This window comes from Lepidochelys olivacea (assembly GCF_965140295.1).
Source record: "Lepidochelys olivacea isolate rLepOli2 genome assembly, chromosome: 5".
Classification (NCBI taxonomy): Eukaryota; Metazoa; Chordata; order Testudines; family Cheloniidae; genus Lepidochelys; species Lepidochelys olivacea.
In genome coordinates, this window is record NC_140415.1 from 12646317 (window position 1) to 12659234 (window position 12918).

Sequence of the window (12918 nt, forward strand, 5' to 3'; positions counted from 1 at the left end):
TTAGTCAATGGCTCTGACAATGCCGGTGATACTGAAAGGATGGAGTTAGGCACATAGAGCCTTTCTGGATCGGGCCACTAGTGTTTCCTGCATCAAGTCTAGGCTGTCTGGCTGAGCAAAAATGGATCTTTTCAGACAACGTCCAGTCTTTCTTTAAAGCCCTCATGTGACAACTAGGTAAGTTGTTCCAATGGTTAATTACTCTTATTGTGCACCATATTGTTAGTCTAAATTTGTTAAACTTCAGCTTCCAGCCACCTGGTCTTGTTATATCTTAGTCTGTGAGATTGAAGAGCCAGCTACTGTCGGAAATCTCTTCCCCCTGAAGGAATTTATAGAACATGATCAAGCTACTCTTTGATAAGATCTTCTATTTGACAAGATAAACAGCTAGAGTCTTGCAAAGACATGTATTCCAGGCATCTGATCATTCTTGCAGCTCTTTTCTGAACCCTTTCCAGTTTGTCACTCTCCCTTTTAAAGCGTGCCTCTGCCCCGCAAGACCTGAACATGGTATGCCTGAATTAGCCCGAGAGGATTTTTTTTCAGATGAACTTGACAGGGATGCTTGTGAACATTTTGCTGAGAAATGCATTTCCTCCTTGAGTCGCCTTAATGCTAATTAGCTATCTAGTGTCATAGGGGGTTGTTCTGGGGGCATTCTGTGGGGGCAGTCCCAAGGAATGAGGGCGGGGGTTGCAGCACCTTCGTACTTGTTTAGCCTAACCAAAAGAAAGCTGAGGGGAGATATGATTGCTCTCTGTAAATATATCAGCAGGATAAATACCGGAGAGGGAGAAGAATTATTTAAGCTCAGTACCAATGTGGACACAAGAACAAATGGATATAAACTGGCCATCAGGAACTTTAGACTTGAAATTAGATGAAGGTTTCTAACCATCGGAGGAGTGAAGTTCTGGAACAGCCTTCCAAGGGAAGAAGTGGGGGCAAAAGACCTATCTGGCTTTAAGATTAAACTTGATAAGTTTATGGAGGAGATGGTATGATGGGATAACATGATTTTGGCAATTAATTCATCTTTAACTATTCATGGTAAATAGGCCCAATGGTCTGTGATGGGATGTTAGATGGGGTGGGATCTGAGTTACTACAGAGAATTCTTTCCTGGGTACCTGGCTGGTAAATCTTGCCCACATGCTCAGGGTTCAGCTGATCGCCATATTTGGGGTCAGGAAGGAATTTTCCTCCAGGGCAGATTGGAAGAGGCCCTGGGGGGGTTTCGCCTTCTTCTTCAGCATGGGGCACGGGTCACTTGCTGAAGGATTCTCTGCACCTTGAAGTCTTTAAACCATGATTTGAGGACTTCAATAGCTCAGACATAGGTGAGAGGTTTATTGCAGGAGTGGGTGGGTGAGATTCGGTGGCCTGCGTTGTGCAGAAGGTCAGACTAGATGATCATAATGGTCCCTTCTGACCTTAATATCTATGAATCTACTCTAGCATGTAGTACCTAGGAGGCCTGGGGCAGTGCAAATACAATATAGAGTAATAGAAAGCCTGCTTTACCTTACACCAGGAGCCAGGGTTGCATTTGAACAGCCCCAGAATGTGGGAAGTATAAAGGTGGCTTAGAGGTAAGGTCCTGGAACAGAGGTTTTGTGGTCAAACTCTTTATATTAGGACCGTCCGCCCAAATCCTTTTCCTTCCTCTGAGCGGCTGGTGTTTGTTGAACAGGAAAGAAAAGTAAAGGGCTCCCCAAGAGTAACAAACAATGAGAAAAGGCAAACATTATTACTGAGCACTTCCTAGAATAACATCACGCTATCTTATATAACACATGTGCTATGAGCCACAGCTTCAGTTTATCGCACAATCTGGCGATGTCCCAAGGATGGTGCCTGGGAGATTAAGCGGGGACCAGCTCACACTAATGAATTGAAGCTGAAAACTGCGAGCACAGACCCAGCTAAGAAAAAGTAAGAACATTCTTCCATTAAAAATATCTTGATCAGAATACGGTGCATGTGATTCATAGGCAGGGATGGGCATCTACAATATATATAAATAGAATATCCTCCTTTCAGTTACTGCAGAGCAAGAGCTTGTATTTCTACAGGGTAGGAAGCAAAGCCACAAAACCAGATGTGGTCTGTACTTCAACTACAAGCTGGTGGACTTGATGCAGGAATTCCTGGGAGAGATACTATGGTCTGTGTTCTTCTGACGAGATAATCACGATGGTCTTTTGTGGCCTTAAAATCTATGAAACTGGGTCTTTAATTCATGTGAAAGATATCTAAGCAGAGCTGGTTGGAATTTTACATCCAAAACAGAGGGCTTTCAGAGAATGCTGATTCATGGAACATGAAACCTTCAGCTAATCAAAGGCGGGGTCCTTCAGGAGCTTGTCAAAGATTTGGTCATTCGTGCTCAGCATACACCGCAACGGCAGCGTGCCTGCCAAAACCACAGTTTTCCAGGGAATGCAGCTCTGGGGGGACTTCCGATGCTTCCACTCTCCCTGCCATAGAGTTAGGAACCGAAAGCCCTGGGGTGGTCTCCCAGAATCAGCTCTTCTAGGGCAAATCCACCATGCAGACTGCCCCGGGGCTAACAGCAACCATGACATTCACAAGAATGTAAAAAGAAAAGGAGTACTTGTGGCACCTTAGAGACTAACAAATTAGTTACTTTATAAGAATGTAAGTTCCACGCAGCAGCTGTGGGGAGTGGATTTTGTGTCAGAAGCACCGTGTGTCAGTGTTTCTTAAATGAATTTGTTTTTAAGATTTCCAGTTTGCAGGAAATGTTAAAAAAAAAAAAAACAACATTAAAATAATAGATTTATTCCCTTTGGAACTGAACCAAAGCAAAATTTCCTGTGAACTGCAAATCCTGCGTTTTGGCCAGCTCTAGATCTAAGTTCATGGGGTTTTCACTGTCCTTTCTTGCACTATTCACCCTTCTTAGATTCCCCTCTGGTACCCTCTTTCTACCTTTCACAGCTATGTATGTTTGCCTTATAAACTTCTCAAAAATGCCAATGTTCTACTATGCTAGATTCCTCCCACAGGCCAGGGGGTCCCGGTGAAAAAAATAACTTGAATTTCTCAAGTGACTAGGAAAAACCCAGTTCACAAAGTAAAGGTCATAAGTGTGCTAAGCACCTGGAGCAGAAGCACATTACAGGATTGGGCTCACGGAATTCTGCTGAGAAGCAAATATGAGCCCAAAGCAGTTTCATACAGCCTTAGAATTTGGGGTTAGGGTGGGAAGTTTCAAAAGCCAAATCCATATATCGTAACTGGTTCATATCACAGGACTTGACCAAAGCAAAATCCTGGCTCCGATTCCCTCCTCAGGTTTGGGGGTGTTGGATGGTTCAAATTTTTGCAGCTGACTCCCCTCTCTGCTAAGAAGCCATCTACACTGATGTGTGTATAGATGCATTAAAATGGACAAAGACATACCATAGAAATAAGTTCAGACTCCTCCGGATTCTTCTTTGGTGACCTAACAGGCAAAGTTACACAATTAAATAATTGAATTTTAATGTGGAGTGGAAAAGTGTAGGCTTGATGAAAATGCAAAACAGCAGCAGGAAAGATGGGGTTTAGTAAGATACTTGGCAAGAAACCAAGACAAAAGGTGGAGCAGGTGGCTACCTTTTAGCATGTCTTTCCAATCTGCCATGTAACATGAAATGGTAGGAGGAGTGCTCAATTTGTTGCGTTACGATAGGAGCTGTTCTCGCTATATAAACTGGTGGGGCACTTGGTCTACTATCTCTGGCTCGGCACACATTCTTTAATAGATAGTCAGATACTGCATAGCAACAGCTGCCTTGCTGGACTCAGCTGGAAGGTAAGAAGAGTTTGTTTTAATGCAGAGCTTGAATTTCTTATGTATCTGTGCCTTTTCCCCCATGAATAGGAAAATACAGACAGTTAACAAAACTCTTGAATGGAAGTAAATGAAAGTAAATAAAGCAGATTAGAGTAAGTGAAACAGCACCCGGGGACTGCCTCAATCATATTCATTCCCAGCACTTTTCTGCTAGGCACTCTAATTACATTTATTAACCCGACTGACTGTACCTTTGATACATGCACTGCTTCTCTCTTATCTGTTCTGTTTACTGCCTTTTAATTTTGCAAATGAAAAATGACCAGTCAAAACTGATCAGGATCAACTGTGATAGCAAAGCCAGAGATATTCTAATATTGGACAGATCTTTGAAAGTTGAACTATGGATGGATTTAATGCGTGTTTGATTGTCACAGTTGAGCTACATTTGAAATGAGTGTTTTAAGAAGGCATTTATCTATGAGCAATGTGCTGGAATTATGAATAGGCAGCAGGTTTAAAACAAAGAAAAGGATGTACTACTTCACACAATACACAGTCAACCTGTGGAACTCATTCCCAGGGGATGTTGTGAATGCCAAAACTATAACTAGGTTCAAAAAAGAACTACATAAGTTCATGGAGGCATCAATGGTTACTAGCCAAGATGGTCAGGGATACAAACTGATGTGCTGAGTGTTCCTAGCCTCTGATTACCAAAAGCTGGGTGGAATTGACAGGGGATGTATCACTGGATGATTGCTTGTTCTGTTCATTCGCTCTGAAGCAATTGGATTGGCCACTGTCGGAAGACAAAATACTGGGCTAAATGGACCATTGGTCTGACCCAGTATGGCCATTCTTATGGGAAAGCACCAAACACCAATTTAACCATAAATTCCTTTATTAAATCCAAAAACCAAATGATACTTTATGCAGTAGCTCTAAATATAGCTAAGACCCTAAAAATGAGCAGTCACTACACCCAATACAGTAACAGAGTATTCTTAAGTATATGATCAGTATACTTACAAATAGGCCAGACCTTGGGCTAACCCTCTCATTCTGGTGTACTCCAGCTAGTACCAGGTTTCCCATGGCGCCACAGTGCCGGGCCCAGGCTCCAAAGGGGCCCTGCCCCCAATCCGCTCTGCTTGGGCTGCAAGGCCCCCAAAGCTCCTCTCTGCCCCTGCCCACCACTCTCTCCTGCGGGGGAGGCAGAAGCTTGGTCCTGCCGGCTCCTGGGCTCCTGCTGCAAGGCTGGCTCCTCCCACACCCACCAGCAGCCAAGCTCCCCCGCCTCTTCTCCAGAGTGTGCCACATTCCCACCCCTTCCCCTCCCTCCCAGCACTTCCCCCACCGCCAAACAGCTGTTTGCCAGTGCTCCGGGAGGGGGAGCGAGGAGTGGGGCCACAGCATGCTTGGGGGAAGAGGCAGAAAAGAGGCAGGGGCAGGGCCTTGGGGAAGGGGGTGGAATCAGGGCAGGGCGGAGCAAAGGCGGGGCCCCAGCACTCCCCCATCCCACCCTCCCCACCCCCCGCCGTGAGCCACTCAGGGCAGGGGGCTGGGGTGTGGGCTGGAGTCATGGGGGTGCTCCCTGCCCTGACTCCAACACCCCTCCCCCCAACCACATTCCCACCTCCACCCCTCGCACCAAACAGGAGCTGCCCCAGGTAAGCGCTCCACACCCCAACTTCCTGCTCCAGGCCTGAGCCCCCTCCCACACCCTAACTCCTGGCCAGACCCCACACCCCGATGGTTTTTTTACTTTCTTTTTTATATAAAGTGCTCTTATCCAAAGCGCTTTACAGTAGGTAGCTAAAGGTACAAACAATATTTGGAAAGATCATTAAGTGGTCCCCCGAGACCCACCCCCACCCCCCCGCAGTGATTTTCAGGTGGCCTGTGGAAGAATAAGTTAGACTAGAAAAACAATCAAGCTATCTCACTCTATTTTCGTGTACTCGCTATTACTTACAGGAGGAGGGTGAAGAAAAAAAGAATGAAAAATGGGGGCAGGGGGGGAACTAAAAGAGAACGTTCTTTTTCTCGGCTGGGTCCCAAGGAGGGGCCCCAAAAATGAAGCTGAGCCCAGGGCCCCACTAACCTTAAATCTACCACTGGGGCTGACCCCTCCCCCACAGCTCCCCACGCCGCAGCCAGGGGCTGACCCTCCCCCCCCCACTCCCCGAGCTCCGCGTGCTGCTGCTAGAACTGGGGCTGACCCCTCCCTTGCCCCAGCTCCCCACACCGCTGCCAGGGGCTGACGTTGGCCCCTAAACCTCCCCCCCCCCACAAGCTGCATTCTGGCTGGGTCCGGGGCTGACCCCTCAAGCCCTGCTGCCTGACACCTCGCATCGCCGCTCCCCGCACGCACATTCCTCCACACCCCGCTATGGGGGGGCACACTGGACTTTTTTGGTAAACTGGGCATTTGTTCATTTGCTCTTGCCAACTGATCAGTGCAAGAGCAAACAGGATAAATGCCCGGTTTTGTCAAAATAGTCAGGCTGGCCGGGACAGAGCTTAAAAAGGGAACAGTCCCAGCCAAATGGGGACGTATGGTCACCCTATCTCCAGGCAAGTGGATCCTGAGGGAGTCTTGGGGTGGGGAGGGAGGTCTGTGTGTTGGGATGCTGGGAAGTGGGGGGTCTGAGTGGGATGCTGTGTAGTTGTGATGGTGGGCTGTGGGGAAGTGCATTGGGCAGTAGTGGTGCGGCTGTGTGTGGGGAGGGAGGGTGCTGGGTTGGGGGGGAGTGCAGGCCGCTGTGCGTTTGTGGTGGAGGGTCTGTGTGTGGGGCTGCTGGGCATAGCAGTTCCGGGAGATGCTGGGCATAGGGAGTTGGGGGCTGTGTGGCACAGCCTGGGCCCACCCCCGAGAGGAAGGGGCACACTGGCAGCACAGGGCTGGGCGGGCCAGTGTGCGTCTGACAACTGCCGGTTTGAATACAGTGCCCTTGCACTGGGCTGGGTGGAGCAGGGCCGGCCCCACCGTGCTATGCCCCATTGCCCCTGGCTGGTCCCTTGCTCTGGGGACCAAACTCCCCACGCCATGCTCCTTTGCCCCCGTGGGGGCCCACAAATATGTTTGGGGCTGGGCCCACAAAAGGTTAATCCAGCCCTGAGTCTCCAGCATAATCAGGTAGAGTCTGACCAAGAACTTTCAGATTCATGGCTCTCTTTATACTCTTCAGGTAACTTGACAGCTTTAACAAAAACCCAGTCTGAGGCAGTTTATGCTTGCCCCTTTCCTTCCTCCAAGCTTCCCTTTCTTGTCTTCTCCCCACATCCTTGCTTGCCAGCAGAACAGTGGAAACTTTTGTGCTTGTTTCTTTTAAGACAATTTTTCTTTGTCTTGTTGGTGCAGCTCTTTGTTAGTTTTGGAATCATACATTTTCCCCACATTACGAGTTATATTACTTATTATTCTCACGGCCTTCTTTTATTTGATTTTTGAGGCCCTCTCCGTATTAGCCACAATCCATAAAGCAAATACATTATTTTCTTAACCAAACTTATGCTAACGCTAATTGTTTAATTTCATAATTATCCTACATTCACCACCTTAGAACCCTACATACTACATGGGCTTTACTACATTAAGCATTTTAAACATACATCTATAATTTTGCAACATCTTGTACAACTAATAAACTTGACAATACAAAATCAAAACTACAATTACCATAATCACACTGATAACTATCAAAGCTCTGAATGACAATCTTCACCATGACAGGTTTCAGAGTAGCAGCCGTGTTAGTCTGTATTCGCAAAAAGAAAAGGCGGACTTGTGGCACCTTAGAGACTAACAAATTTATTTGCGCGTAAGCTTTCGTGAGCTACACCTCACTTCTGTAGCTCATGAAAGCTTATGCTCAAATAAATTTGTTAGTCTCTAAGGTGCCACAAATACTCCGTTTCTTTTTGCAAATCTTCACCATGAATGTAATTCCACTTTGTACCCTTGTTCCCACCAGGTGGAGCTAGTTAACTGCCGAATTCTCTGTGCATGGCTATTAAGCTTTTAAGATCCAGGTTCAAGTGAGGATAGCATGCCCAAATTTGGGTATTGCTTTTCAAGCATTCTCCTCTCATCTGAATTCAGCCCATCATTCAGTTACATTATGGAAAATGGGTATGGGATGTAAAGTCTTTCCATTTATCACTGCAGTGAATTTTGGTGGGGTACAAAAAATTGGCCAATCAGAATAACATTTTTTGGATCTAGCTATGTGGCTATTGCCATCCACCAAGCAATATTTACCAATCCCAGCATAAGCAGTTTTCATTTCACCAGTTCCCCAGCATCTCTACTGTACTGTGCAGTTTGGAGATTGCTCCCGCAGAGTTAACTCACATGCCAGCAGCTCTGTCTGTAAGACATTACATGGGCATCTATTGGTGTCTCCCAGGTGTGAGCAACAGGACAAGCTCAGTGCTTTCAAGACCTTGTCCTCATCTTGCAACAGTATTTGAGGAGGAGAAACAAACTCTTTTCCAACTTAATTAGTTGCCGTATCTTCCAGAACTTTGAGAGGTTTAACAGGGGTTTGAATGACCTGATCTGCAATTACTGGGACAGATAGCGTAGGTGGGATAAGGAGTCCTGTATTCTTTTCATGATATTGGAGCCTGGAGAGGTTTTGTTGTTATAGTTTTACACCAATCAGCCTCATCACATTTTCAGTTTCTCTGGGGTTATACAAGAGGGCAATTTACCTTATTCCATATCAGTGAGAGTGGCCTTGATTTTGGCTAATACATTCTCTCCAGGCATAGAACAGGGTATGGCCCTGGCCATTGCCCCACTTTGATAACCTTAATTGGTTTGGTTAACTTGTTCGTTGACTTTGTGCTGTACTTCCTTAAACAAACTGCATATTATATACATTCAAAAGTTATTGATTAATGAGTTCTTTCCTATGCTCAGTCACTGGGCTCAGGATGTCCTGGCGTTGGAATGCATGGTCATGTTCCCACAAGGGCTCAATGTCTGCCTGGTTTCAGATTGATGCTCTGGCTCCAAACCACCTGCTACATCACTGGCAGATAGGCTCCGTTGGCTTTGCCTTTGAATTGATTTGGGTGCCTTTACTTCTGCATTTGTACCAACAAAGTCTTCCCAATAGTCCTTTATCATTTTGCCATACAATTAGCCAAGCTCCGGCAGACAGAATCCTTTTGGCAAAGGCAATGAAATCAAATTAAACAACACAGGTACATGTCTACATTGAACATTGTTGTATAGCTCTTCTTTAAGGGGCCTTAATACCAATCCATTACCGGGTCCTGCCTCTACCCTGAAGCACTCTGAGTTTTTCTTTTCAATGTACTTTTGTGCCACTCTTATTTCTACCCTTCCTGATCCCCAGAAGGGTACATATTGATAAGCCCTGTTTGCATAAACTTTTACAGGAAACACAAACTCTGTATAATGCCCCTCAGGCCTAGCATACCCATATGGAATATTCAAGGTACTGTTCCCTAAATAGGGATTGGTGCGATGCCTGTCAATTCTTACACAAGTATCATGGCTTTGCTTGTTCTTAGACCACTTACAGAATTGAATGCAATATCCAGAGGCATTGTCTATTTCACCCCACAACTGACCAGGGCTTCTGGCTCTCACCTCAGTGACAGAGACTTCTTCATATCTCCAAACGTAGATTGTTATTTCTGTGTTTATTGAGTTGCATTTTCCATGTACCGCAGTGGTAGACTTCTTATGTGCAATGACACCAGCTTCTTCATACACTGACAGTAGTCTGAAAAATCCAACCCAATTTTTGGTGTTCCCTTTACGGGAACCTTTGTGCAACTTTCACTGAGTAGCAGGAGCCATCGATCCTTGCTTTTAGGTCCTGCTTCTATTTGTACCAAATAAACGGCAGGGCTGAGGTTTTATATTATATAGTATGGACCTCCCCACCTAGATGCCAAAAATGGGGGGTTGTCTGGGGTCAGCTGCACCATCACTCTGTCCCCAACTTGCCAATCTACAGTTCCGGCTTGTTTGTTAAAGTATGCCCTCATTTTGGCATGATCCTGCCCCTGCTGCTGTGCAATAGACACTTACATGTCTCATAAATTTTCTCCCAGCAGTCTTACCGGCTGAGCTGTGACCAACCCTTCCTTCATTAGGTTTGGCAATGAGGACAGCAAACAAATATTCTGGGAGTCTCATCTCTCCGCCCATCATGGCAATAAAAGGAGTGACACCGGCTGGTTTACTTTGGCTTCCCCCTTAAATCCATAAGAATCAAAGGCCACTTTTCATCCCAGTCTTTGCCTGATTCACACACCGTGTTGTTTCACTTGTTCTGTTTGTCCTTTCCGCCAAGCCAGAAGCCTAGGGCTGATAGGGTATGTGACATTTTTGCTCTTTTCCCAGAATGATGAAAGCACCTTTCATTGCCTTCCCTGTGAAAGTTGTTCCTCGAGCACTGTCTACGCCCTGGGGCATTCCCACCTAGCAGAGACATTCTACAATCTTGCTGTAACAGGTGCAGTGGCTTTTCAAGTAGGCAAGGCCTCTATCCATTTAGTAAAAGGCATCAGCAATCACAGGCTATGGCTACACTACAGCGCTTACAGCTCTGCCACTGTACACTGTCCCTACAGAGGCTCTAAGCCAACAAAAGATAACACTTCTGCCAGCATAGTGCTGTCCACACCGGCGCTCAGGTCAGCTTACATCGCTCGGGGTGGGGGTGGGGGTGTTATTCACACTCCTGAGTGACATAGCTTATACCCACTTAAGCTGCTGTGTGTACATAGCCACAAGTAAATATTGGTTGCCTCTTCTTGTAAGTGGTAACTCCCCTGCATTGGCACTTGGCAAGCTTTCCCAGGACCCCCTGCAGTGTTGGGCCTGGCTAAATCCACGTTTTGTTTTCCCTGGTGGATTGTTTTTAGCACAAAACATGAAGTTTTACGTTTGTTTTACTATTGGGCCGCCAGGCCACCTTACTTAGTCGCTGATAAGTGGCATCAGCGTTTTGGTGGGCCCCTGATGGCACATCATGCACCAGTCTTAACATTTCCCTTTTAAGGGGAATCCAGACCGGGTCATCTAAATCATCCCCTTCACTAAGCAACAAGTTTCCCCTGGCAAGGAGCCATTTACCCTTCAGCTGGTTTAGCTCCCCGTGTGTTACTTTGGGTGTAAAAGCAGATAGCCCTGGATCAGACTCTTGCAGTGTTACTAAATCACCGTTTTCTGCTTGCGCTCAGGTGGTACCAGCAAGGACTGGATAATTAGGGGCTGGACCCACACAAACAGCAAATCCTGGGCTTAATTTGTGCCAGGGCTGAGCCCCAGCACCTCTCAGCTTGGCAGATCATAGCCCTCGTGCCTCTGGGCTTGTGACGTCAGTTATGAAAGCAAAAGAATTGCTTGGGCCCAGCCCCTAATTGCTTGAGCCCCCGCCCTTCTTTCATTACAAATTAAGCATTGAGCAAATCCTGTGAGTGGGTCCCTTTCTGGTGATATAGGGAGAGGGGTCAGCCTAACATAAGCCGCTCAGGTTGCAGCCCTTCAGAAGTTAGCTTCTGTACTGCACCTGGGATAAAAGGGTGAGGGGGCCCCTCTTGAGAGGGAATTCCTCCAGGACACTCCTCTGGAGCACCGTCAATTAAGACTCCCACCCTGGCAAAGGTGAGGGTTGTTTAAGAGGACAGACAGCAGTTTGCTGCTCTCAGCAGCCAGCGGTTGTGTTAAACTAGGACTAGACACTGTACTGTCATTACAGTTTTACGTGTCCCAACCCACCCGACATCTGAAATGTGTCCCGGACCGCCACAAAGCTAATACGTGTTTTTCACGGAGGCTTTACTGCTTTTCAACTCCGTTCAGTACTCTGGAAGCATAAGCAATAGGTTTTCCTCTCCCGTGATAGCCCTGAGTTAACACAGCTGAAATGGCTGTGTCCCTGGTTGCTACAAATAGTCCAAAAGGTTTTGTATAATTTGGGACTGGAGTCCAAACCTCTTTGAAATAATACACTACCTGGATATGCTGGAGGTTCCATTCCCACTCTACCTTTTTCCGCTGCAGCGGGGAGACGGCAGTGTGCCGCAGTGGCTGAGGTAGTCAGGAACAAAATCCCAGCAAAAGCTTCTCATGCCAAGTGTTGTTTCTGAGGTAGGGAGGGGCAGCTCCAAAATCACTTTAATATTTTGTTTGTCTGGAGCCTGCTGACTGGGTTGCAGGGTTAGTCCCAGGAAGGAAACCTCCTATTTCACTAGCTGGGCCTTTTTCTGAGTTTAGCTTGAGTCCAGCTTTCATCGAAACCTTAAACAGGGCTTCCAATACTTTGAAATGGCTTTCCCCGTCAGTAAGATGCACAAGAATATCGTCTACAAATTGCACGTTTTCTTCATAGGTTTAACACTAATTAGATGAAGTTGTTTTCTATCTCGGGCATTTTAATCTTTTCTACTATTGCTTTAGTTTCAATACAGTTATTCTTTTTCACTTACAAAAGACCACCAGACAGATTTTTCGCTCCCTAATAACATTTACTTTACACCACAGTTAATCATAATTTTTAGATACGATTTTTCATGGTTAAGCACCATTTTTTTCTATTTACTGATCTTTCTTGGCGCGGGGTTGTGGTTCCAAAGCACGCAGCAATCTGAAAAAGAAAACACAACCTACCATGGCTCCTCTCTGGAGCCCTCATAGGATTTTAATTAAGGAGCATGTTTTGTTTACATTCCTTTTACGCCTGCATATGCTATGGGGACATACACATTCCTCCATAATTCACCATGCACTTTTTATTTGCTACAACATTATAATAGTCATATCAGTTTTCACATGAAGTATAACCATTTATTTTGTGCTCACAGAATTTCCATAAAAAGAACAGGAGGACTTGTAGCACCTTAGAGACTAACCAATTTATTAGAGCATAAGCTTTCGTGAGCTACCGCTCACTTCACGAAAGCTTATGCTCTAATAAATTGGTTAGTCTCTAAGGTGCCACAAGTCCTCCTTTTCTTTTTACGGATACAGACTAACACGGCGGCTACTCTGAAACCTGTCAGAATTTCCATGCACAATTATCAACGTGACTGTCTGATTACTCAGAGCCACCTTA

General features: G+C 46.0%; 1 protein-coding gene across 1 annotated transcript in view; it reads left to right on the forward strand.

The window, feature by feature from the left end:
- Positions 1–3765: 3765 nt before the first annotated feature.
- LOC311521334 (urea transporter 2-like) overlaps positions 3766–12918 on the forward strand; it is a gene marked incomplete at its 3' end in the record, with an annotated part of 42928 nt that continues 33775 nt past the window's right edge. The window contains exon 1 of the mRNA XM_084629616.1: positions 3766–3826. The remainder of the gene's footprint in view (positions 3827–12918) is intronic.